Here is a 27,487-nt window from a genome sequence, read left to right on the forward strand (position 1 = left end):
TGGATTTGCAAATGGCTGTAAAGGTGTTGCAACCCAATTTGATGCAACTATTAAGGGAGGACTAATAAGTATGCAAAAGCAACACTAATTGCCGAAACCCAGGATTGAACCAGGGGCCTTTAGATCTTCAGTCTAACGCTCTCCCAACTGAGCTATTTCGGCCACGGGGGCCTTTTGGTCTTCATTGCGACTGATAATGAAGCACCCTTAGATGTTCTTCCAAAATATCATAGCTTAAAGTTCCACGATGGTCATTTAGAAAGACGCTAGACTCACTTCTCTCCAGGATAAACGACTATGAGTCAGGCAGTAACCCTCTTTGAGAAAAGATCCCGGTTCTGGAGATCCAGGAAGTGCTCCACCACACCTGGGAATGTGCTGGAAGAAGAGAGCAAAGCTGTGGCGAGAGGTGGCGAGTACCGCCCCCAGCCCGGCTCCTTGCGTCCCTGCCTGACTCGGGGCAGAAAGAGTCCCGTTCTCCAGTCTCTGGAGGGCGGGCAGCTCCAGACTGAAAGGCGGTGGGGGCGGGACCTGATCTAGCAGTGCGTCAGCTGTTGTCCAGAAAACCGGCACGCTGGGATCACGGACGGTTTCACCCCAGCCTGGTGGGCATGCCTTTGTCTGGAGCAGCAGGGAGGTAAGACTGCTTCTGTAGGGCAGGGGAGCAGGTTGATGCGGAGTACCCTCTGCTGGCGGGAGAAAAACGTGCACCTCCGGGAAGATATCTGAAATACTTCTTGGTGAAGAGAAAAGGGCTCCTTGAAGCATCTAAAATGCTTCTTGATAAAGAGAAGAGGGCTCCTTGAGGAGCCAAATTAAACAGTTTTAGGCATCTTTACTAGACCTTCTTCCTGGGCCCTGATAAGTTGTGAGTGCTGCCTTCCAGGGTCACTGGCCCAACTATGGTTGGTAGTACCGAGGAAAAGGTACAGAGTCAAAGAAGAGAGGTAACACAAATCCAGTCAACAACAAAAGTTCTCATAAAAGAGAGAATCTGATTTTCAGAGTAAACTCATGAAGATAATCTAATTGGCCAGATATCCACAAAATATTAAAACTCATCATGTGAAGAAGCAGTAAGATATGGTTCAATTTTTACTCATCTGTTTAAGAGATATATGGAACAACTTAAAGTCAAAGGAGATACAGAATCTGAAAGGACTAATCAATGATGTTCAAACATATCTCTTAAACAGATGAGTGAAAAAAAGAAGGATAAAAAATAAGTAATAGTGGATAAATGGTAAAAATTGGGTAGGTTGAAATACTGGTGGTCAATGACATGGAGGGGTAGGGTTTATAAGATATGTGAGTTTTTTCTGTTTTCATTTGTTTTCCTGGAGTGATGCAAATGTTCAAAAATGATCATGGTGATGAATACATAACTATGTGATGAAGTTGTGAGCCATTGATGGTACACCATGTATGGACTCTATGTGTATGAACATTTCTCAATAAAAATAGTTTTTTAAAAAGAAGAATTTGAAACCATGCAATCAAAACTGTTTCATCTCATGGGCACAAGAGATGAAAAGTGCACAAGAAGCACACAGCAGCAGACTTGAAGAGACAAAAGAATGGAGCTGTGAGCTGGAAGACAGTGAATTCAAAGAGACAAAAGAACAGGTAAAGAAAGGAATGGGAAAAGCTGAGTAGGGGTCTCTAGGAACTGATTGACAACATTAAACATGCAAATAGATGCATTCGTAGGTGTCCCAGAAGGAGTAAAGAAGGAAGAGAGGGCAGAAAAAATGTTTGAGGAAATAAAGGTTAAAAATTCCCAACTCTTATCAAAGGCATTGATATCCAGCTACATGAAATACAATGTACCTCAGAATGAATAAATGCAGATAGACCTCCTCAAGACCTACTTCAGAATGTCAAATGCCAAAGATAAGGAGATAATTCTGAAAGCAGTAAAAGAAAAAAGTGTTCATTGTGTACAAGGAATACCTGATAAGAGAAACCACTGATTTCTTATCAGGAGCCATGGAGGCAAAAGGGAAGTGGTACAATCTATTCAAGATACTGAAAGAGAAAAATTGAGAGCTGCGCTGGTTCAAAAATATTATGTACCCCAGAAAAGCCACCATTTCTTTTAATCCTGATTCCATACATTAGGGCAGAACGTTTGATTAGTTTACTGGACCATGAAATGTTTCCTTTTAAAAGAGGAAACATTTTGGAGAGAGTTCAGAGCTGACATAGAGAGAGCTGACACAGATGTTGACACTTGGAGAAGAGAGACACAAATGTTTAGGGATGTTTGGAGCCCAGTAGTAATTGCCATGTGATGTTAAGCAAGCCAGAACCTGCACAGAGCCAATGGAGACCAAGGAATGAAAGCCAGCCCTAGGGAAACAAAGGGAGGAAACTTTACAGAACAGAAACTGAAAACCATAGAGCTGAGGAGCAAGGGACAGGCAGATGCAAGCCACATGATTTCCCTGCTGAAACTGGTGTTTCTGACTCATCAGCCTTCTTGAATTAAGGTATCTTTTCAAGGATATCTTAGTTTGGACATTTTTAGTAGGTTTAGAAATGTAAATTTTCAATTTATAAAATTTCCCTTGTATAAAACCGTTCCAGTTTTGGTATATTGCATTCTGGCAGCTTACAATCTGAAACAACAGCTAGAATTTTCTATTGAGCAAAATATTCCTTCAAAATAAGGGAGAGTTTAAGATATTCTCAGATATGCAGAAGCTGAGAGAGATCGTTAACAAGATATCTGCCTTCCCAGAGTCCCGCAGGTTGAAATGAAAGGAAAAGAGAGAAAAGCTTGGAGGTGAGGGTAGAAATGAAGACTATCAGTAAGGTTTTTCTGTGAACACTTTAATCTCTCCAAGTTTAAAAGACAATTTGGCTGGGTACAGAATTCTTGGTTGGAAGTCTCTCTCATTCAGAATCTTGAATATATCATACCATTGCCTTCTTGCCTCCAGGGTGCTGATTGAGGAATCTGAACTCAGTCTTGTTTGATTTCCCTTGTATGTAGGAGATTGCTTTTCTCTTGCCACTTTCAGGATTTTCTGCTTCTCTTTAACATTTGACAGACTGATTAGTATGTTCTTTGGGGAAAGCCTGATTGGATTTATTCTGTTTGGAGTTCTTTGGATTTCTTTGACTTGTACATTTACGTCCATTATAAGTGTGGGGAAGTTTTCCTCCATTATATCTTCAACTACACTTCCTAGACCTTTACTCCTCTCTTTTCCATCTGGGACACCAATGATTCTTATATTTGTGTGCTTTGTTTTGCTTATCATCTCCTTGAGTTCCCATTCATTTTTTTCATCTTTTTTTTTGCCATTTGTTGTCTTGAGTCTTCATAGTCAATTATCCTGTCTTCTAAATCACTTATTCTTTCTTCTGTCTCTTCTAATCTGGTGTTGTGTGCCTCTAGTATGTTTTTTATTTAGTCAAAAAAATAGTCCTGCTATTTTTCTGTTTATTATTTCAAATTCCTCTTTCTGCTCTTCTACCATCTTCCCTGATCTCCTTTATGTCATTCGCTATCCCACTTATTTTTTAAGTAGAGTTGTAGGAGCATCTTTGACTACTTCTTCCAGTGTCCGTGTCTCCTCAGGTGTTTTAATTTGGTCATCAGGCAGGACTATGTCTGCCTACGTTATGATATGCTTAGTGATCTTACGCTGTCTTCATCGCATGTAGACATCTTGATTGATGTACTTTGGGAGTTGACTTTTTTCAGTAGTCTAAGGCTTTGTGTTTGTGGGATGGTTGTACAGCAGGCAGCAGGGTACTGGGTGCAGCGCTCAGTACAGGGATTTGTTTCAGGACAGGTATGGTGCAGATTGGGATGTTATGTTGGTGCTTGTGAACGCACGTCCAGTGGCCAGGGAAGATGTAGCTGTGTGGGTAGACCGGTCTGGGGGGTGTAACCCTGGTGTGTGCTCGTCTAAGGCATAAATTGTTCAGGAAAATAAAAATTCATTCACATCCAAAAGACAAAAGCTGTTTTGTTTGTTTGTTTCTTGCATATGCAGGTGAGAATGCCGTAACAACAGAAGCCCCCAGCTTTCTCTTCTTTTTCCTTTCTCTTCAGTCTTTTGTGTTTTCTTGCCTTCAACATTGTGAGGACAAAGCTGCTGCCATGTTCAAATCCGGATGCAGCGGTTTTTAAGAGCGGTCAGGCCACCCATAGAAGCCTTCGGTGCTGCTCCATTTGGAAAGCTACTGTGCAATCATTAATTTCCTGTTATACCTGCCCACCTGGACCTACCTTCCCCTGAGATCACACGCAGGACTCATCTTTGTATTTCCTTGCACTATTTTCTGTGTCTTTTGGCATCTTGTAGGCAGGAAAGAAAACATTTGGAGAAAGCTGTATCTTAACACATAGCAGCATATTCAGTCCTGGACTGTATAGGGAGTAGGCTTAAAGCAGTCCTCGACGGGGGTGGGGATTGCATTTCTATTTCTCCTTCATGGATGTGAGACAATGAGTTGAACAGGGAGGAGTTGGACTTGTGAAGAATTAAACATCTGCACACTTGGAGAAAATGCTGGTTGTCCCTCATATAGGATCCTCTTTGCTTACAGCCAGGCCAGGGAGTGTGGCTCAGTGTAAGAGTGCATACTTAATATGCACGAGGCCCTGGGTTCAATCCCCAACATCTCCTAGGCTTGTTTCCACACGCCTTCACAGCTAAATACTGCTAAGTTTGCATGAGGATTTCCTGTTCTTCCCTGTGAATATCTTTACTTGTAATTTTACTCCTCACAGCAAAGTCAACCCATTGGTATTTACTCATTTTCTATTATGGCCTCTGACTCTCCACAAATCTTTTAACCTGAATTTTTCAGCTCAATGAAGTCATGAAATAACAGGAGTAAAAATGCTGCTCACTCCGTGTTTCAGTTTGAAGCTCTTATGTGCCCCAGAAAATGCATGCTCCTTTAATCCATTTCTGTGGGTGCAGCCCTCATGTGGGTGCATGCTTTTGATTAGGTGGTTTTAATTGAGCTATGACCAACCCAACTCAAGGTGAGTCTTCATTGTTTACTGGAAACCATTATGAGAATAAAAGACAGAAAAATGTCAGAGAGCTCAGAGACAAATACCCAGAAAATTTAGAGAGAAAAGGCCAGATGCTAAGAAGAGATCCAAAGAAGTTCAGGGAAGAGGGCTCTGGAACCAGCAGCAGAGAGTGAGACCTGGCAGTGAAGCACCATCAGACCCCGCCTCTGCCTTGCTACCTGACAGAGGACCCCTGGATGCCAGCAGCCTGTTTTCAGATAAATCCCCATTGTAGAAGCCAATCCATTTCTGGTATAGTGCAGTCCATAGATTTAGCAAACTGAAACGTTCAGTGAAGATGAAGAAACAAGCATGTCATAACACAATAGACGGCTTATGTTTTGCTGCTGTTTCTCATTATTATGAAGCAGGAAGAAATAAAAGGCAGGTGGAAGGAGAATGAAATAAAAGGTCCTTGCACCATTATTTTATTAGATTCCTCCACCCTCGCCAACTTCAACTGTACCTGTGTCAGTGGACAGATAGGAGGTTCAGTAGAAAAATTTCCTCCTTGTTTTCCATTTCCCTCAGGTGCCTAAATTTCTATGCCTGTCTGCGTACTCCTGGCCGGCTAGAGGTTGGTCTAACAACTAGTCAGAGTCCTGTGATCTCAGCCCTTCCTTGGTGAAGAACTGTTAGTATCCTGTCCAAGGGAAGACACTTCTCATGAATCCCTGAGCATTGCAAATCCACTGTGGAGAAAGTGATTTCCAGAGATAGGAGGAGCATTTGGGCACTCCCAGAGCCACCATAGTCTTGTGCCAAAAGAGCCTCATCTTCTGTGGGTCCAAAGCTTTACTTTCTACTCATGATTGCTTTATCATGCGAATTTGACCACCATGGCTGTGGGTTCTGGTTTACCATCTCTGTAAGGCTGCTGTCCTGGTCTCTGAGGCTGGAGCTTGAAGTCTGCGGAGGAGGCAGCTGGGAAAGGAAGGCGCGAGCTGGAACCCACCAGAATTGACCTGGAACCCATCAGAATTGACCTGGATCACTCTCCTGTCATTGACAGAGCAGGTGCTGCCCATGATGGAACTGAACACACACCTGGTTAAGGAGCTGAAGCAGGAACCAGGGGAGGGTGGAGCACTGCACACCCCTGCGGTGCCACAGCAACACATGAGCTTCTTTGTGGGTCTCGGAAGTAGAGAAGGTGTTCCGAGGCAGAGCCCTGTCAGGGTTCCCAAGCAGGATGCTGGTCCCCAGGTATTAGTAAGGCAGTGACTGTCTGTGACGTCACGTGCTTGTTGTTTCTCACTTAGGACCTGTTTTCTCTTTCTGTTCAGATTGAAATTTCCCAAGCTCACCTGCTGGGCTGTGTTCCGCTGACCCCTCCATCCAGCATTTTCTGCTGTGGCTCTGAGCCAGCCCTAGTGGAGGTACAGGAGTACGGTGTGGTGGCTGCGGAATTCGTGATAGAGAATGAGCAGGAAATCCAGAGTCTAAGCAGAGGCCACTGGAGTTACAGCTGCTCAGCCAAGTCTGCGCCAGAAGGAGTTAATAGTGTAAGTGCTGATGTATTTGTCTCCCACTCCCCTCCAGATCCAGGCAAATCTTTATGAAGTCACAGACACTTTATCCTTTAATAATTTTCAACGTCCAGTTGAATTGTCAATGCCCAATGGAAATTTGAAGGATTACAATGATTCTCACATTACACATAGTTTATAAATACTTTCTAGTGAATAAACGACTGGAAAACAATGCTTGTAGCTCTCTCCTTGGGTTCTCCACGTAACGATCAAAAGAAAACCTTATATTCCTTTCAGGATGAGGCAGCCATATAAGTCATCCCTAGTTTGTTCTTTGGTCCAGTGCAGTGGTTCTCGACTGGGGACCTTTGGGGGTAAAGTGCTGGGACAATTGGCAACGTCAAGCCTTTCTGGCTATAAAGGGGGGAGGGTCATTACTGGCGTCTGTTGGGTGTAGAGGTCAGGGATGTTGATAAACATTCTGCAATGCACAGGACAACTACCACCGCAGACGGACAGCAGGACAGACAGAGGTCCCGCGGCTCTGCGAAGCTACCAGGCCCTGCAGCTCCTGCCCGGCCAACAGAAATGCTCACTCCGGGCGCCCTGCACAGCGCTCCACTGCGCTCTCCGCGCCGCGCTCTCCACCGGGATCCCCGCGCACAGGACGCCCGGGTCTCTGCGACGCACGCTTTCATCCCACTTCGGGCCGGGTCCGGGTTGGTGCGGAGCTGGGGGTGCGGCTGCGAGACCCCGAGTCACCCCATGCCCAGAAGCGGGCCTGGCCTCGCCGGGGCTTGGAAGAGAGAAGTTCTCCGCGGCGGCCGTGGGGTGCTCTGCGCCCCGCGAGGGGACGGAAAAGCACGAGGCGGTAGAGGATTTCACCACCGAGACGTCCGTACCGGCGCGGCCCGGGTCTCCAGCGCAACCATTAGGGAACCACAGCGCCCAGGTCTCCTGAGACGGGCGTGGAAGACCGAGGGGCACTCAAGGCCTTTCCCCTCCGCGCTGCCGTCCTGCCCTCCGGGGAGACCGTCTGCTCTCTTGACCCCTGTTCTGGGCCTTGAGGAGGGCCGGGGGCGTCTGGCCCCACACCCAGTCCTGTGAGCTCATGCCAATTCGCTCTTTCTCCCCACCTGGCCCTAAATTTCCTGCGACGCTCTCGCGGTCCCGGTTTTCACATCATCCTTGCACTCTACCTGGTCCAGGTGGAGAGGCAGCGATGTGGAGTGTCAGGAGAAGGCTCCATCCTGCCGCTGTCCTTGGCGGGCTGCAGCTCCCACGCCGCGATGAGGTCCGCTCGGCGCAGTCCCTGGAGCGGCTGACAGCTGAGCGAGCTGCAAGTGGCAGGAACGGGGTCTTCCACTCCACAATGCTAAGTCCCTTTCTTGAGGGTTTCAGAAACAGCAGCGTGGACTTCAGTTACTCAGTAAATCCTCAAACACCAAGAGATCAGGTAACACCACTTCCCGTGCATACCGTGGGACAACGCCCAGGGGGTGTAGCTCAGTGGTAGAGCGCGTGCTTAGCATGCACGAGGCCCTGGGTTCGATCCCCAGCACCTCCATCCCACTCTCGGGAGTTAACTTTTCATAATCCCTAACGCAACAGAGGATCTTCCCTAACCAAAGGCTATGCTATGCTGGGTCTCCTGAATCTTAAGCAGGAAGCACTGCACACTGGAACATTCACAAGTCACACCAAAAAGAAAAGACCACCAAAGTAAAAATAAAAAAAAAAGGAAGGTGCCCTGGGACGATCCTTTAGGATTTTCCTCTCTCTGTCACCCCGTCCCTTCTCTCTCCCACGCCTGGGTCAACTGACAGACTGAAGAAGGAAAGCATCACACTCTGTATTTCCTGCCCTGCCCTCCCCTTTCACACCATCCAATCCGCCCTGCCTGGAGAAGGTCCTTTTGGTCACTAGTCTCTGAGAGCTGTGAGCCAGCTCTTCATCCCTGAGGAGCCCACCATGTCCTCATGGATAAAGACTGGGTGAGGAATGACTTCTCTCAAAGACCCTGGGGGCTTCCAAACTTGGCAGCTGGGAAACTATTTGCAGAAATGTTCTGGTGTGCTCAAATAGCTGTGTCAGGAGAGCTTTTGATGGACAGCCTAGAGGTCCCCATGCATTTCCCTGTCTTCCCTTTGAAGTGTTGTCATTTTTGTCAAAATGATTCACAGGCTTGCAGGTCATTTTCACAAGTTGCATTGCTACTGCACCCTGAAGTTAGGGAGGAATATGTCTGAATGCAAGGGGATTTTCTGGGGTACCACTTGGGAATTTCATGTTCTATAATTGAATCAATGGGAACTCTAAATGGTCAGATAGAGGGAGTGCTACTAATGTCACAGAACCTTCAGGAGACCATGTCCCACATCATGGGATTGAGAAAGGCTTCTCAACCAAAAAGGGGAAGAGAGAAATGACACATTATAAAATCTCAGTGGCTGAGAGATTTCGAACAGAGTCCAGAGGTTGTCCTGGAGATTATTCTTATGCATTATATAGATAGATATCCCTTTTTAGTTTAGGGTGTATCGAAGTGGCTGGAGGGAAGTGCTTGAAACTGTAGAGCTGTATTCCAGTAGCCTTGATTCTTGGAGATGATTGTAGAAGTACATAGCTTTTACAATGTGACATGTGACTGTGGAAACCTTGCGTCTGTGCTCCTTTTATCTCTGGTAAGGACTGATGAGTAAAACAATATGGATAAAAAATAAATAATAGGTTGGATAAGGGGTAAAACAAATTGTGAAGATTGAAATAGTATTGGTCAATGAGAGGGAAGGGTAAAGTGTATGGGATGTACATGATTTTTTTTTTTCACTGTGGTGATGCAAGTGTTCTAAAAATGATCATGGTGTTGAGCACAGAATTATGTGATGACATCATGAACCATTGATTGTACACTATGTATGGACTGTATGTGTGTGACGGTTCCTCCATAAAAATCTTTTTTTCTTTGTATGCTGCATGGCAGGGGTCAGCTTTCATTCTTTTTGCATGAGAGTATCCCTTTTCTGATGAAAATATTTTTTTAAGAAAAGACCCAGTGATTTGCCATTGTACAGCGTGGTTGCAACAACATAGGGAAGAAATGAGTGCACAGTCACAAGCAACCAGATTCATCAATATTTTCACCTGAGGTACCATTTTCCAATATTACTGACAAGAAAAGAAGACAGAAATGGGGATAAAATATAAGATGCCCATGAACAGAAAATGAACCACCCTCTTCTGATCTTCTCCCTTCCTGGCTGTCATTCTCCATTTTCATCTACACTAATTTCATTGCAGAATTTAGCTCCTGGATCAGGCATTTGCACTCCAAGTCTACTCATCATTTTCAGCTCCTTCGATGGGTGTCACATGGCACAACTATGACACTTCTCTTCATTTTAGAGTATTTCTTCTATGTTCATGGCAGGAATTTTCTGTTTCTTGTTTCCAATTGAAAAGAAATCAACCTAACAACAACAAAAATGTTAAAACCAGGCATAAGTCCTGCTTATCCCTGCATCTTATGAGCTCTGCAGAAGGCTAGTCAAATTTGCTGAGGTATTCTTAAGTGAATCCTTCTTTCCCAAAATTTAGTATGACTCCAAATCCTGAGTCAATCTGCACTCTTTCTTTGTCTCTCAAGTATTTTCATTTTCATGCCTAAATGAACTCTTTGCGTATCCACCGAATCCTTGTAAGAGACTCCAAAGCTGCTTTCCTGCCCACAGAGGGAGGATAGAGTAGATTCCTGAAGTGCATACATTTGACCAACGGTTTCTCTTTCTGTTGCGACCCTAGTTTGTCCCCTCAAAGCCTTGCCTTGTACGAGACAGTTGAGGAAACAGGAGGAGCACAGTATGAAAAGAGGTACACAGTACAGACGCCTTGAAGAATTTCCAAAGGGAATCTAGCCTCTGTGTAAAAGTTAGAAATATGTAGGCAAAGCCAGTCGTAAGACTAGCCCCCTACAGGGACTTAAACACTGAAATCTCTCATTGAAAAATTGAAACTCCATCCAACGATCTATGCCACGTCATAGCCAAGGAACTTCTCTAAACCCCGTCAAATAATAAACTTTGGTCAGTCTCTATCTTCTTTGAGCTTACTTTCTCTTTCATTCCCATCTACACACTGAATTTTGTTTCCACTCGTGCATGAGATGCTCAAGTTCTAATCAGCCATGGATTCCACTCTTTAGTGCTACATCAACACAAATGAATGCTTTGTTCATGAGGTGGTTGGAATATTAGGCTGTGAATATATTTAATACTATAAAAATTATTGAAAATTTCAACTACATGGGATAAAACTTCCATTCCTCAAGGAGCATCAATGCCATCACTGTCCAAATTTGATATCTTCAAACTTGAACTTAAATAGAATATATGGATCAATTGAATTGAGAATAGAATGGCATTAATGATCATGGATTTCACAGCAAACTATTTGGAACAAGCACTGGCATTTATCTCAATTATATAGTTCCTCAATAAAATGCATGTGTAGGACAGCCCACGACTCATTTGCCGTTCCCTTTGCTTTGGGGAGCCACAGAAATGCTTCATTTACTTAAGTTTAATCTATACTTCAGAAAACATCAAACTCCTTCATTTAAAATAAGGTATCAGTGGCTAAGAGTGTTCAAAGAGAGTTGAGAGCTACACTGGAGGTCACTCTTACGAAAGCCCACAGAGAATTGACCGACAGCGAGTGGAGCTAACTGGGAAATTTAACAGAGAAGAGGAGTTGAAAAGGCGAAAGTGTCAGAGAGGGACATGGCCAGAGTTGAGGAGAGGGAGGCTGTGGGCGTGGTGGGCTGCCTGATGGCAGCAGCCTAGGAAAGGAGACGGAGGAGGGAGGGGCGGAGCCCTGGAGGGCCCTGAGATTTGACAGAGAGACAGAGAGCACCCCGCAGCCCGTCTCTGCTAATCTCCTTCCAGGACCCCGGGAGGCGAAAAAGACCCAGCTGGGTGAAGGGAGCTGACCCACCGTCCCGCAAGAAGACCTCCCTGTCCTGCCTCGGACCGCCGCGCCTCTGTGCGCGCCTCGGTGCTCTTTCGTCGCTTCAGCAAGTTGCAGGCGCCGGTGGTTGAGTTCTTCAGTAGAGGAGCCTCCGCGGGTCTAGTGGACTCGAGGGAAGCCGCGTGGTTCGCACTCCTGCGCGAGCGTGGACGGAGAATGGAATGTAGAGGCAGGGTCTGCCCCGCCTGTGGCCGAAAGCACCTCAGGTGTTAGTGGGAGCGCGTGATCGTGCGCATGGAAATGGGAACAAACGCCAAACAGAAAATAGGTGCACAGATAGCACCCGTCTTGACATCGGAATGAAGCATTGGAAATCCTGAAAAGAGCATCAGAAGACAGGAAATTCCTAGTTTTCTGGACGTACGAAACCAGATATGACCGGATTAAACCAGAAAGAACAGAGGAAGTGGTCCTTTTTCACCAGCGGAAGCATCCAGCACACCCGTGATAGTCACATTTTACTGTGCACCCACTTTCCACTCTGACAAATAAACCTTCCTTTGCTTAATGGAATGTTCTGTTAGATGCTGAGATTCCCTGGCATTGCTTTATATAGAGTTAAAAGAATGAGAAAAATGTTAGTGGGAAAGCACAGGAAAGTGGACAGTATGGAATATCACTTGGGAATATCATTTGGAACAGTTATTTCTTACTTTCCTGTGTGGTAGCATCTAATGGCCCGACACTCCGGGATGATACACCCAGCGTTGGATTCACAGCCGTCATTGCCTCTTTATGGACCGAGCTCTGGGCGGTGCTCCCTGTGCAAGTCAATAGGTGGGGACAGGAAGAGGAATCAGTGGAGTGGACAGCCTTCTCTGCTTGCCTAATCACCCTCTCTCCAATCCCCGGGAAACAAAAAGAACCAAGACAAACTAAGCGGCCCTCCCCGTGTCCTTTCCGCCTTTACATCTCCTTAATGATAGTACAGAGAGCAGCCACGGTAAGGGCGCGTGGATGTGGCTTTGGTGTTGCAGAGACTGTGCTGAGACGCGCTCTTTCTCTGCGCTGTCGCCCTGCTCTGCCGCTTCAGTCCTCTTACGTAAGGTCGAGGCTCACAGCGTGGATATTTAAAGTAATCTACGGGGTTTATTTTTACTTTCCATGTGCGCGGGCACAGTATAGAAATGAAAATAGTACTGTTTTCCTTTGAGTCCGGAAGATAAGGTGAAAGTAGGTAAGATGTGGAAGTGCCGGGGATCGAACCCGGGGCCTCACACATGCAAAGCGTGCGCTCTACCGCTGAGCTACACCCCCTCACCCATACAGCCCGAAAAACGCTTATCAGAGAAGGAGGCACCAAGGAAGCAGTGGAGGGAACTGACTTTTTACTGCAAGGCTGGAAATGGAAGGCAAAGCACTGGAGACCGAGTCACAGCACCCCACAGGAAGGGTCCACAGTGGCATGAACGCGGTGAGTAGCGGTAATCTCGGCTGCTGTGATGGGTGGCACGGAATAAAGTCTGTTTTCATTTCTTTCTGTGTCCCCAGAAACCTCAACCCGAGAGAGAAAGCTACTGACATTCGGCTTTTCCCTCCCGGAGCCCTTCACGATGGTTACTGTGTCCTGAGCCCGAATGCTGGGGGCCGATCTGACGATCTGACGGAGGAACGCGGTGCTGAGAGGAATCCCAGGGGAAGATGCACTCGCCGTTTCCTGGGCAGGGTCTTTGCGCTTGTGCTCTAGGCACCGGCTGACTCAGGGGCCCTGACATAGTCCGGAAGAGAAATGCACAAGGCATGAGCGAAAGCGCAGCTTCCAGGACGGAGAGAAGGTCTGAAATATGTGCAGGAAGCCGAAGGCAAATAGACGGAGGATTAAATGACAAGAGGAAACACTGGATGAAGCCTTTGTTAAAAAGAGAAGCCAAGGAGGATGAAGTGCAGAAAAGGAGGTTTTACAGATTCTTTGGGGAAGGAAGGAAGCCTGGGAGGGGGGAGGACTCGTGGCTCTGACCCATGAGTGCTCAGGGGACACACCTGTGAGGATGTGGTTACAGGTGCCCTCAGTCCAGGACTCTGGTCTCCAGCCGTGGGTGTGTGATGACCGGGAGGAGCGCACATGTGAAGGGGGGTGAAGGCTGAAGAGTGAGCCTTGACATTTGGGGATAGGAGACCCATTCTCGAGTTAGGAGGAAACACACAAATCAGCTTTCTCTGGGCTGTTCTGAACTCTGGGATTTGTCATGACTGAGCTGGTGTTCTTTGAAGTACCTGAGAACGAGGAAAACTCTCTCCTGGCACCAGCCTTCTAGTGCCTATTAACAGCTCTTTCCTTTACTTTGACTGTTATATGAGTCTCTGTCATTATTCATAAGATAACACTGCGTCCCTTTGAAATTGACAGAAGATGATTTGCCTGCAGATGTAGTTCTGTGATTGGCTCATGGGATTTGTAGAATAAGGACAGAGAATGTGGAGAAATAGGATTCACAGAAGGAGAGAATTAGGTAAGTGTCACACACAAACACTAAAGTGTGCACGTGTGTGTGTGTCTGCTTTACTGCATGTGTACATAGGGAGAGGTGGCGGCATCTCGGCTGTTTGAGCTGTAACAGCGATATCAGCAAAGACTGCAGAAACCTCGATGGTCATTATCTTGCGTTGCTCCTGGAGAGACCTGGATGCCTGTTAGATTCTCAGGGATTTAGAATTTTATCTCTTTGTGTCATGAAGACATTGGGAATTTGGAAAAATTTAAGAGCAGTAGTAAAATTCAGTCTATCAACAGTACTAGTGGAACATATATACATATAAACTATAAGAGGAATTCATTAATACAGCATCCTCTGAGGATTTACACATTTAATTTTAGAGAAGAACACATTCATGCCATATTTGCCTTATTCTAAGTTAGGCAGTAAAACACACATTGATATTGTTTGTCCAATCAAATAAAACGCAATCTTCTGAATTCAGATGTGCTAGGTGACCCAATGAAGGAAGTGTGGTTCCTGTGTACTGTCCCTACTCTGATGCTGCTTCTGTTTGTACCAATTTTCCTTCTGCAATTTGATGCAGTTCTGATAATGGAGTATTATAAGTTATTTTCTCATGAATCAGTCAGTGTTCAGGTATTGTCTGGAAACAGTTATTTGAAAAGAAGAGAAAATAGTTGAAAATCCGGAAAAAAAAAAAAAAAAGGACCTATTATCCCCCAAAAGAATTTTGAGGCAGATGCTGAAGTTAGAGGGGAAAATATGGAGTATAGTTACTGAGTCTTGATGTCTTTACTTGCTTTCATTTTTCAGTGTTGTATGTCCCCTTGAGAATGATTCACAAAATAATTCATAGAGGAGTGTTCATTTTTCCTTTTTAGTGGATGACAAAACAGAAATAACTGAAAATTTGGAAATTCCAGACAGGAGTGCAAGACTGCAAAGATGTCTGGTCAAAAAGAGAAGTTGGGGTGTCGTTGCAATTGCTTAAAAGCTTACCAGGCTTCGAAAATTTTCCTTATTATAGAATATTAATAATAGAGTATATTCAGACAGAAATTCAGAATTTTGATGTGTGAAATTTGATTTTCCATGCGTGTACTGCACGAGTATACATACACTCACCTACTAAGTGGTTCTTTAACCACATGCCATTTCCGCAACTGTGATGAAATCACCCCTGCACACGGCAGACCGAGATAGCATCAAAACAGAAATGTACCAGCACATTGACATTAGTATGTTGGAAATTCTTAGGCCAATAATTTCATAGGTTTTGAAACTTTTGAATAAAATATGCACTCTGTTAGTTAGCGCTTCAAGGAGGACCTAAGTAGATATACCAGCAAAGGAGACAGTGTCACGTACACACCTTGATTGGATTTGCAAATGGCTGTAAAGGTGTTGCAACTCAATTTGATGCAACTATTAAGGGAGGGCTAATAAGTACGCAAAAGCGCGACACTAATTGCCGAAACCCGGGATTGAATCAGGGACTTTTACATCTTCAGTCTAACGCTCTCCCAACTGAGCTACTTCGGCCACGGACACTTTAATATCTACATTGTGGCCAATGATGAAGCTTCGTTAGATGCTCTTCCAAAATGTCATACGGAGAAGTTCCACGACGGTCAATTAGAAAGACGCTGGACTCACTTATCTCAAGGATAAACGACTATGAGTCAGGCAGTAACCCTCTTTGACAAAAGATCCTGGTTCTGGAGATCCAGGAAGTGCTCCACCACACCTGGGAATGTGCGGGAAGAAGAGAGCAAAGCTGTGGCGAGAGGTGGCGAGTACCGCCCCCAGCCCGGCTCCTTGCGTCCCTGCCTGACTCTTGGGGCAGAAAGAGTCCTGTTCTCCAGTCTCTGGAGGGCGGGCAGCTCCAGACTGAAGGGCGGTGGGGGCGGGATCTGATCTAGCAGTGCGTCAGTTGTTGTCCAGAAAGCCGGCACGCTGGAACCACGGACGGTTTCACCCCAGCCTGGTGGGCATGCCTTTGTCTGGAGCAGGAGGGAGGTAAGACTGCTTCGGCAGGGCAGGGGAGCAGGTTGCTGAGGAGTGCCCTCTGCTGGCGGGAGAAAAACGTGCACCTCCGGGAAGACATCTGAAATGATTCTTGGTAAAGAGAAGAGGACTCATTGGGGAGTGAAATTAAAGAGTTTTAGGCATCTTTTTTTTTAATATAGTTTTATTCATATGTTTTTTTGATTTTTAAAATGTTTTTATTAATTAAAAAAATTAACAACAAACAAACAAAACAATAGGATATCATTCCATTCTACATATATAATCAGTAATTCTTAATCATGTGGCTGGCATCTGCGTGTCCCTTGCTCCTAGCTCCATTGTTTTCAGCTTCTGTTCTGTAAAGGTTCCTCCCTTTGCTTCTCTAGGACTGGCTTTCATCTCTTGGTTTCCCTTGGCTCTCTGCAGGTTCTGGCTTGCTTAACATCACATGGAAATTTCTACTGGGCTCTGAGCATCCCCCAATATTTGTGTCTCTCTTCTCCAAGTGTCAACATCTGTGTCAGCTCTATGTCAGCTCTGAACTCTCTCCAAAATGTTTCCTCTTTTAAAGGGCTCCAGTAAACTAATCAAATGTTCTGCCCTAAGGTATGGAATCAGGATTAAAAGAAATAGTTGCTCCCTGAAGATTGGCTCAGGATTCAAACATGGCTTTTCTGGGAAATATAATACATTTAAACCAGCGCAGCTGTCAATTTTTCTCTTTCAGTATCTTGAATAAATTGTACCACTTTCCTCTTGCCTCCATGGCTCTTGATAAGAAATTAGTGATTTCTCTTACCAAGTATCCCTTGTATGCAATGAATGCTTTTTTCCTTTTACTGCTTTCAGAATTATCTCTTTATCTTTGGCATTTGACATTCTGAAGTAGGTCTTGAGGAGGTCTATTTGCATTTATTCATTCTGAGGTACATTGTGCTTCATGGAGCTGGGTATCAATGCCTTTGATAAGAGTTGGGAATTTTTAACCTTTATTTCCTCAAATATTTTTTTCTGTCCCCTCTCTCTTCTCTACTCCTTCTGGGACACCTATGAATGCATCTATTTGCATGCTTCATGTTCTCAAACAGTTCCCAGAAATCCCTACTCAGCTTTTCCCTTTCTTTTCTTTATCTGTTCTTTTGCCTCTTTGAATTCACTGTCTTCCAGCTCACAGCTCCATTCTTCTGCCTGTTCAAGTCAGCTGCTGTGTGCTTCTAGTGCATTTTTCATTTCTTGTGCCCCATGGGATCAAACAGTTTTGATTGCATGGTTCAAATTCTTCTTTTTAAAAAACTATTTTTATTGAAAAATCTTCGCACACATAGAGTCCATACATGGTATACCATCAATGGTTCACAATTTCATCACATAGTTATGTATTCATCACCGTGACCATTTTTGAACATTTGCATCACTCCAGGAAAAGAAAAAAAAAATGAAAACAGAAAAAACTCACATATCTTATAACCCTTACCCATCCATGTCATTGATGACCACTATTTCAATCTACCCATTTTTTTTTACCACTTATCCACTATTATTTATTTGTTATCCTTCTTTCTTTTTACTCATCTGTTTAAGAGACTTGTTTGAACATCATTCATTAGTTCTTTCAGATTCTGTATCTCCTTTGACTTTAATTTGTTCCACAAATCTCTTAAACAGATGAGTAAAAATTGACTGAACCATATCTTACTGCTTCTTCACATGATGGGTTTTAATATTTTGTGGATGTCTGGTAATTAGATTATCTTCATGAGTTTACTCTGAAGATCAGATTCTCTCTCTTATGAGAATTTTGCTGTTTACTGGATTTGTGTTATTTCTCTTCTTCGACTCTGTATTCCTCAGTACTACCAACCATAGTTGGGCCAGTGACCCTGGAAGGCGACACACACCAGCTCCTCAGGGCCCAGGGAGAAGGTCTCGTAAAGATGCCTAAAACTCTTTAATTTGGCTCCTCAAGGAGCCCTCTTCTCTTTACCAAGAAGCATTTTAGATGCTTGAAGGAGCCCTTTTCTCTTCACCAAGAAGCATTTCAGATGTCCTCCCGGAGGTGCACGTTTTTAATCCCGCCAGCAGAAGGCACTCCTCAGCAACCTGCTCCCCTGCGCTGCCGAAGCAGTCTTACCTCCCTGCTGCTCCTAAGGCATGCCCACCAGGCTGGGGTGAAACCGTCCGTGGTCCCAGCGTGCCGGCATTCTGGACAACAGCTGACGCACTGCTAGATCAGGTCCCGCCCCCACCGCCCTTCAGTCTGGAGCTGCCCGCCCTCCAGAGACTGGAGAACGGGACTCTTTCTGCCCCAAGAGTCAGGCAGGGACGCAAGGAGCCGGGCTGGGGGCGGTACTCGCCACCTCTCGCCACAGCTTTGCTCTCTTCTTGCCGCACATTCCCAGGTGTGGTGGAGCACTTCCTGGATCTCCAGAACCAGGATCTTTTGTCAAAGAGGGATTCTGCCTGACCCATAGTCGTTTATCCCGGAGAGAAGTGAGTCCAGCCTCTTCCTAACTGACCGTCGTGGAACTTTAACCTATGATATTTTGGAAGAACATCTAAGGGTGCTTCATTATCAGTCGCAATGAAGACCAAAAGGTCCCCGTGGCCGAAATAGCTCAGTTGGGAGAGCGTTAGACTGAAGATCTAAAGGTCCCTGGTTCAATCCCGGGTTTCGGCAACTAGTTTAGCTTTTTTTTTTTTTTTACTTACAATTTAACTCAATTTATTAAAGTTCAGAAATATGCAAAGTATAATAATAAATTGTTTAGAGACTGAAACATATGTGATGAAAGGATATAGAAAAGCAAAGGAATAATGAGTTCAAAATTCATGATAGTGATTACCTCTGTGGGGAAAGAAAGAAGGTGTGATTAGGGAGGGTTCAAAGGAACATGATCATGTTCTTTTCCTTAAACTGGGTGATATGGACACAGGCATACATTGCATCATGTTTTGTTACACCTTTATATATGTTTTATGAATCAATATCTTTTTAAATTTTTTTTATTAATCAAAAAAAGAAAAGAAATTAACACAACATTTAGAAATCATACCATTCTACACATGCACTCAGTAATTCTTAGTATCATCACATAGGTGTATGATCATCATTTCTTAGTACATTTGCATCGATTTAGGAAAAGAACTAGCAAAACAGCAGAAAAAGATATAGAATGTTAATATAGAGAAGAGAATTAAAATAATAATACTAATAAAATATATATATATAAAAAGGAAAAAGAAAAAAAACAAAAACAAAAGATACAAACACACAAACAAACAAACAAAAAACCATATTTCAGGTGCAGTTTCACTCAGTGTTCCAACCTAGTTACATTACACCCAGGTATCATTGTGCTGTCCATTTTTGAGTTTTTGTATCTAGTCCTCTTGCAAAGTCTGTATCCCTTCAGCTCCAATTACCCATTATCTCACCCTGTTTCCAACTCCTGCTGGTCTCTGTTACCAATGATATATTCCAAGCTGATTCTCGAATGTCGGTTCACATCAGTGGGACCATACAGTATTTGTCCTTTAGTTTTTGGCTAGACTCACTCAGCATAATGTTCTCTAGGTCCATCCATGTTATTACATGCTTCATAAGTTTAGTCTGTCTTAAAGCTGCATAATATTCCATCATAGGTATATGCCACAGTTTGTTTAGCCACTCGTCTGTTGATGGACATTTTGGCTGTTTCCATCTCTTTGCAATTGTAGATAATGCTGCTATAAACACTGGTGTGCAAATGTCCATCTGTGTCTTTGCCCTTAAGTCCTTTGAGTAGATACCTAGCAGTGGTATTGCTGGGTCGTAATCCATTCTGCCATTCTATGTCTTTTGATTGGGAAATTCAGTCCATTAACTTTTAGTGTTATTACTGTTTGGATAATATTTTCCTCTACCATTTTGGCTTTTGTATTATATATATCATATCTGATTTTCCTTCTTTCTACACTTTACTCCATACCTCTCTCTTCTGTCTTTTCGTATCTGACTCTAGTGCTCCCTTTAGTATTTCTTGCAGAGCTGGTCTCTTGGTCACAAATTCTCTCAGTGACTTTTTGTCTATAAATGTTTTAATTTCTCCTTCATTTTTGAAGGACAATTTTGCTGGATATAGGAGTCTTGGTTGGCAGTTTTTCTCTTTTAGTAATTTAAATATATCATCCCACTGTCTTCTAGCTTCCATGGTTTCTGCTGAGAAATCTACACATAGTCTTATTGGGTTTCCCTTGTATGTGACAGATTGTTTTCCTCTTGCTGCTTTCAAGATCCTCTCTTTCTCTTTGACCTCTGACATTCTAACTAGTAAATGTCTTGGAGAACGCCTATTTGGGTCTATTCTCTTTGGGGTGCGCTGCACTTCTTGGATCTGTAAATTTAGGTCTTTCATAAGAGTTGGGAAATTTTCAGTGATAATTTCTTCCATTAGTTTTTCTCCTCCTTTTCCCTTCTCTTCTCCTTCTGGGACACCCACAACACGTATATTTGTGCGCTTCATATTGTCATTCAGTTCCCTGATCCCCTGCTCAAGTTTTTCCATTCTTTTCCCTATAGTATCTGTTTCTTTGTGGAATTCAGATGTTCCATCCTCCAGTTCACTAATTGTAGCTTCTGTCTCTTTAGATCTACCATTGTAGGTATCCATTGTTTTTTCCATTTTTTCTTCTTTGTCCTTCACTCCCATAAGTTCTGTGATTTGTTTTTTCAGATTTTCTATTTCTTCTTTTTGTTCAGCCCATGTCTTCTTCATGTCCTCCCTCAATTTATTGATTTGGTTTTTGAAGAGTTTTTCCATTTCTGTTCGTATATTCAGCATTAGTTGTCTCAGCTCCTGTATCTCATTTGAACTATTGGTTTGTTCCTTTGACTGGGCCATATCTTCAATTTTCCGAGCGTCATCCATTATTTTCTGCTGGTGTCTGGGCATTTGATCAGATTTCCCTGGGTGTGGGACCCAGCTGGTTGAAAGGTTTTTCTGTGAAATCTCTGGGCTCTGTTTTTCTTTTCCTGCTCAGTAGGTGGCGCTCGTGGCGCTCGTCTGTCTGCATGGCAGTCGGCCCGGGAAACCGCAAGTGGAGGCGGGGGTCGCCGGCCGCTGCGGCTTGGGGGAGTGCCGGTCCAAATTGCCCAGCTGGCCCGAGACACCAAGCGTGATGGGAGGGCCCCGCTATCCAACGTTCCCAGTCAGACCGGGGAGCCACGTGCGTGGAGGGGACCCCAGTCACCAGCCACCCCGGCTGGGAAAACGCGCGCCCCTCAGGTATCTCACCGCAGCGGATTCTCCCTGCCCGTTCAGCCGTTCCAGAATGGGGTACGCTGTCTTTTTGGTCTCTGTCTTGACTCCAGGAGCTGTTTCGTATTGTTTCTCTTTCTTTAGTTGCTTTTCTGGAGGAGGAACTAAGACCCGCGGGTCTTACTAAGCCGCCATCTTCTCCGGAAGTCTCACTAGTTTTGCTTTTGCATACTTATTAGCCCTCCCTTAATAGTTGCATCGAATTGGGTTGCAACACCCTTATAGCCATTTGCAAATCCAATCAAGATGTGTACCTGATGCTGTCTCCTTTGCTGGTATACCCACTTAGGTCCTCCTTGAAGAGTTAACTAACGGAGTGCATAGTTTATTCAAAGTTTCAAAACCTAGGAAATTATTGGCCCAAGAATTTCCAATATACTAATGCCAATGTGCTGGTACATTTCTGTTTTGATGCTATCTTGGTCTGCGGTGTGCAGCGGTGATTTCATCACAGTTGTGGAAATGACCTGTGGTTAAAAGAATCACTTAGTAAGTGAGTGTATATACACTCGTGCAGTATATGCATGGAAAATCAAATTTCACAAATCAAAATTCTCAATTTCTGTCTGAATCCACTCTACTATTAAACTAGTATAATAAGGAAAATTTTTGAAGCCTGGTAAGCTTTTAAGCAATTGCAACGACACCCCAACTTCTCTTTTTGACCAGACATCTTCACAGTCTTGCAGTCCTGTCTGGAATTTCCAAATTTTCAGTTTTTTGTCATCCAAGGAAAAGAAAAAATACACACTCTCCTATGAATCATTTTGTGGATCATTCTCAAGGGGACATAGAGCACTGAAAGATGAAAGCAAGTAAAGACATCAATACTCAGTAGCTATATCCATGGTTTCCCCTCTAACTTCAGCATCTGCCTCGAAATTCTTTTGGTGTGGGGATAATAGGTCTTTGTTTGCATTTTCAACTATTTTCTCTACTTTTCAAATAACTGTTTCCATTTCAAAGTGTCTATTTTCCCAGACAACACCTGAACACTGACTGATTCATGAGAAAATAACTTATAATACTCCATTATCAGAACTGCATCAAATTGCAGAAGGAAAATTGGTACAAACAGAAGCAGCATCAGAGTAGGGACAGTACACAGGAACCACACTTCCTTCATTGGGTCACCTAGCACATCTGAATTCAGAAGATTGCATTTTATTTGATTGGACAAACAATATCAATGTGTGTTTTACTGCCTAACTTAGAATAAGGCAAATATGGCATGAATGTGTTCTTCTCTAAAATTAAATGTGTAAATCCTCAGAGGATGCTGTATTAATGAATTCCTCTTATAGTTTATATGTATATATGTTCCACTAGTACTGTTGATAGACTGAATTTTACTACTGCTCTTAAATTTTTCCAAATTCCCAATGTCTTCATGACACAAAGAGATAAAATTCTAAATCCCTGAGAATCTAACAGGCATCCAGGTCTCTCCAGGAGCAACGCAAGATAATGACCATCGAGGTTTCTGCAGTCTTTGCTGATATCGCTGTTACAGCTCAAACAGCCGAGATGCCGCCACCTCTCCCTATGTACACACGCAGTAAAGCAGACACACACACACGTGCACACTTTAGTGTTTGTGTGTGACATTTACCTAATTCTCTCCTTCTGTGAATCCTATTTCTCCACATTCCCTGTCCTTATTCTACAAATCCCATGAGCCAATCACAGAACTACATCTGCAGGCAAATCATCTTCTGTCAATTTCAAAGGGACGCAGTGTTATCTTATGAATAATGACAGAGACTCATATAACAGTCAAAGTAAAGGAAAGAGCTGTTAATAGGCACTAGAAGGCTGGTGCCAGGAGAGAGTTTTCCTCGTTCTCAGGTACTTCAAAGAACACCAGCTCAGTCATGACAAATCCCAGAGTTCAGAACAGCCCAGAGAAAGCTGATTTGTGTGTTTCCTCCTAACTCGAGAATGGGTCTCCTATCCCCAAATGTCAAGGCTCACTCTTCAGCCTTCACCCCCCTTCACATGTGTGCTCCTCCCGGTCATCACACACCCACGGCTGGAGACCAGAGTCCTGGACTGAGGGCACCTGTAACCACATCCTCACAGGTGTGTCCCCTGAGCACTCATGGGTCAGAGCCACGAGTCCTCCCCCCTCCCAGGCTTCCTTCCTTCCCCAAAGAATCTGTAAAACCTCCTTTTCTGCACTTCATCCTCCTTGGCTTCTCTTTTTAACAAAGGCTTCATCCAGTGTTTCCTCTTGTCATTTAATCCTCCGTCTATTTGCCTTCGGCTTCCTGCACATATTTCAGACCTTCTCTCCGTCCTGGAAGCTGCGCTTTCGCTCATGCCTTGTGCATTTCTCTTCCGGACTATGTCAGGGCCCCTGAGTCAGCCGGTGCCTAGAGCACAAGCGCAAAGACCCTGCCCAGGAAACGGCGAGTGCATCTTCCCCTGGGATTCCTCTCAGCACCGCGTTCCTCCGTCAGATCGTCAGATCGGCCCCCAGCATTCGGGCTCAGGACACAGTAACCATCGTGAAGGGCTCCGGGAGGGAAAAGCCGAATGTCAGTAGCTTTCTCTCTCGGGTTGAGGTTTCTGGGGACACAGAAAGAAATGAAAACAGACTTTATTCCGTGCCACCCATCACAGCAGCCGAGATTACCGCTACTCACCGCGTTCATGCCACTGTGGACCCTTCCTGTGGGGTGCTGTGACTCGGTCTCCAGTGCTTTGCCTTCCATTTCCAGCCTTGCAGTAAAAAGTCAGTTCCCTCCACTGCTTCCTTGGTGCCTCCTTCTCTGATAAGCGTTTTTCGGGCTGTATGGGTGAGGGGGTGTAGCTCAGCGGTAGAGCGCACGCTTTGCATGTGTGAGGCCCCGGGTTCGATCCCCGGCACTTCCACATCTTACCTACTTTCACCTTATCTTCCGGACTCAAAGGAAAACAGTACTATTTTCATTTCTATACTGTGCCCGCGCACATGGAAAGTAAAAATAAACCCCGTAGATTACTTTAAATATCCACGCTGTGAGCCTCGACCTTACGTAAGAGGACTGAAGCGGCAGAGCAGGGCGACAGCGCAGAGAAAGAGCGCGTCTCAGCACAGTCTCTGCAACACCAAAGCCACATCCACGCGCCCTTACCGTGGCTGCTCTCTGTACTATCATTAAGGAGATGTAAAGGCGGAAAGGACACGGGGAGGGCCGCTTAGTTTGTCTTGGTTCTTTTTGTTTCCCGGGGATTGGAGAGAGGGTGATTAGGCAAGCAGAGAAGGCTGTCCACTCCACTGATTCCTCTTCCTGTCCCCACCTATTGACTTGCACAGGGAGCACCGCCCAGAGCTCGGTCCATAAAGAGGCAATGACGGCTGTGAATCCAACGCTGGGTGTATCATCCCGGAGTGTCGGGCCATTAGATGCTACCACACAGGAAAGTAAGAAATAACTGTTCCAAATGATATTCCCAAGTGATATTCCATACTGTCCACTTTCCTGTGCTTTCCCACTAACATTTTTCTCATTCTTTTAACTCTATATAAAGCAATGCCAGGGAATCTCAGCATCTAACAGAACATTCCATTAAGCAAAGGAAGGTTTATTTGTCAGAGTGGAAAGTGGGTGCACAGTAAAATGTGACTATCACGGGTGTGCTGGATGCTTCCGCTGGTGAAAAAGGACCACTTCCTCTGTTCTTTCTGGTTTAATCCGGTCATATCTGGTTTCGTACGTCCAGAAAACTAGGAATTTCCTGTCTTCTGATGCTCTTTTCAGGATTTCCAATGCTTCATTCCGATGTCAAGACGGGTGCTATCTGTGCACCTATTTTCTGTTTGGCGTTTGTTCCCATTTCCATGCGCACGATCACGCGCTCCCACTAACACCTGAGGTGCTTTCGGCCACAGGCGGGGCAGACCCTGCCTCTACATTCCATTCTCCGTCCACGCTCGCGCAGGAGTGCGAACCACGCGGCTTCCCTCGAGTCCACTAGACCCGCGGAGGCTCCTCTACTGAAGAACTCAACCACCGGCGCCTGCAACTTGCTGAAGCGACGAAAGAGCACCGAGGCGCGCACAGAGGCGCGGCGGTCCGAGGCAGGACAGGGAGGTCTTCTTGCGGGACGGTGGGTCAGCTCCCTTCACCCAGCTGGGTCTTTTTCGCCTCCCGGGGTCCTGGAAGGAGATTAGCAGAGACGGGCTGCGGGGTGCTCTCTGTCTCTCTGTCAAATCTCAGGGCCCTCCAGGGCTCCGCCCCTCCCTCCTCCGTCTCCTTTCCTAGGCTGCTGCCATCAGGCAGCCCACCACGCCCACAGCCTCCCTCTCCTCAACTCTGGCCATGTCCCTCTCTGACACTTTCGCCTTTTCAACTCCTCTTCTCTGTTAAATTTCCCAGTTAGCTCCACTCGCTGTCGGTCAATTCTCTGTGGGCTTTCGTAAGAGTGACCTCCAGTGTAGCTCTCAACTCTCTTTGAACACTCTTAGCCACTGATACCTTATTTTAAATGAAGGAGTTTGATGTTTTCTGAAGTATAGATTAAACTTAAGTAAATGAAGCATTTCTGTGGCTCCCCAAAGCAAAGGGAACGGCAAATGAGTCGTGGGCTGTCCTACACATGCATTTTATTGAGGAACTATATAATTGAGATAAATGCCAGTGCTTGTTCCAAATAGTTTGCTGTGAAATCCATGATCATTAATGCCATTCTATTCTCAATTCAATTGATCCATATATTCTATTTAAGTTCAAGTTTGAAGATATCAAATTTGGACAGTGATGGCATTGATGCTCCTTGAGGAATGGAAGTTTTATCCCGTGTAGTTGAAATTTTCAATAATTTTTATAGTATTAAATATATTCACAGCCTAATATTCCAACCACCTCATGAACAAAGCATTCATTTGTGTTGATGTAGCACTAAAGAGTGGAATCCATGGCTGATTAGAACTTGAGCATCTCATGCACGAGTGGAAACAAAATTCAGTGTGTAGATGGGAATGAAAGAGAAAGTAAGCTCAAAGAAGATAGAGACTGACCAAAGTTTATTATTTGACGGGGTTTAGAGAAGTTCCTTGGCTATGACGTGGCATAGATCGTTGGATGGAGTTTCAATTTTTCAATGAGAGATTTCAGTGTTTAAGTCCCTGTAGGGGGCTAGTCTTACGACTGGCTTTGCCTACATATTTCTAACTTTTACACAGAGGCTAGATTCCCTTTGGAAATTCTTCAAGGCGTCTGTACTGTGTACCTCTTTTCATACTGTGCTCCTCCTGTTTCCTCAACTGTCTCGTACAAGGCAAGGCTTTGAGGGGACAAACTAGGGTCGCAACAGAAAGAGAAACCGTTGGTCAAATGTATGCACTTCAGGAATCTACTCTATCCTCCCTCTGTGGGCAGGAAAGCAGCTTTGGAGTCTCTTACAAGGATTCGGTGGATACGCAAAGAGTTCATTTAGGCATGAAAATGAAAATACTTGAGAGACAAAGAAAGAGTGCAGATTGACTCAGGATTTGGAGTCATACTAAATTTTGGGAAAGAAGGATTCACTTAAGAATACCTCAGCAAATTTGACTAGCCTTCTGCAGAGCTCATAAGATGCAGGGATAAGCAGGACTTATGCCTGGTTTTAACATTTTTGTTGTTGTTAGGTTGATTTCTTTTCAATTGGAAACAAGAAACAGAAAATTCCTGCCATGAACATAGAAGAAATACTCTAAAATGAAGAGAAGTGTCATAGTTGTGCCATGTGACACCCATCGAAGGAGCTGAAAATGATGAGTAGACTTGGAGTGCAAATGCCTGATCCAGGAGCTAAATTCTGCAATGAAATTAGTGTAGATGAAAATGGAGAATGACAGCCAGGAAGGGAGAAGATCAGAAGAGGGTGGTTCATTTTCTGTTCATGGGCATCTTATATTTTATCCCCATTTCTGTCTTCTTTTCTTGTCAGTAATATTGGAAAATGGTACCTCAGGTGAAAATATTGATGAATCTGGTTGCTTGTGACTGTGCACTCATTTCTTCCCTATGTTGTTGCAACCACGCTGTACAATGGCAAATCACTGGGTCTTTTCTTAAAAAAATATTTTCATCAGAAAAGGGATACTCTCATGCAAAAAGAATGAAAGCTGACCCCTGCCATGCAGCATACAAAGAAAAAAAGATTTTTATGGAGGAACCGTCACACACATACAGTCCATACATAGTGTACAATCAATGGTTCATGATGTCA

At 44.5% G+C, this 27,487-nt stretch overlaps 6 non-coding genes across 6 annotated transcripts; 3 read left to right on the forward strand and 3 right to left on the reverse strand.

Annotated features, from left to right (window-relative positions):
• Positions 1-89: 89 nt before the first annotated feature.
• Positions 90-162, reverse strand: TRNAF-GAA (transfer RNA phenylalanine (anticodon GAA)). The gene has a single exon. It is a non-coding gene; the product is annotated as a tRNA-Phe (tRNA).
• A 7,849-nt stretch (positions 163-8,011) lies between these two features.
• Positions 8,012-8,083, forward strand: TRNAA-AGC (transfer RNA alanine (anticodon AGC)). The gene has a single exon. It is a non-coding gene; the product is annotated as a tRNA-Ala (tRNA).
• A 4,643-nt stretch (positions 8,084-12,726) lies between these two features.
• On the reverse strand, positions 12,727-12,798 carry TRNAA-UGC (transfer RNA alanine (anticodon UGC)). The gene has a single exon. It is a non-coding gene; the product is annotated as a tRNA-Ala (tRNA).
• A 2,650-nt stretch (positions 12,799-15,448) lies between these two features.
• TRNAF-GAA (transfer RNA phenylalanine (anticodon GAA)) lies at positions 15,449-15,521 on the reverse strand. The gene has a single exon. It is a non-coding gene; the product is annotated as a tRNA-Phe (tRNA).
• A 3,072-nt stretch (positions 15,522-18,593) lies between these two features.
• TRNAF-GAA (transfer RNA phenylalanine (anticodon GAA)) lies at positions 18,594-18,666 on the forward strand. The gene has a single exon. It is a non-coding gene; the product is annotated as a tRNA-Phe (tRNA).
• A 5,425-nt stretch (positions 18,667-24,091) lies between these two features.
• Positions 24,092-24,163, forward strand: TRNAA-UGC (transfer RNA alanine (anticodon UGC)). The gene has a single exon. It is a non-coding gene; the product is annotated as a tRNA-Ala (tRNA).
• Positions 24,164-27,487: the final 3,324 nt, after the last annotated feature.

The sequence above is a fragment of the Tamandua tetradactyla genome, chromosome 5 (assembly GCF_023851605.1).
Source record: "Tamandua tetradactyla isolate mTamTet1 chromosome 5, mTamTet1.pri, whole genome shotgun sequence".
Lineage (NCBI taxonomy): Eukaryota > Metazoa > Chordata > Mammalia > Pilosa > Myrmecophagidae > Tamandua > Tamandua tetradactyla.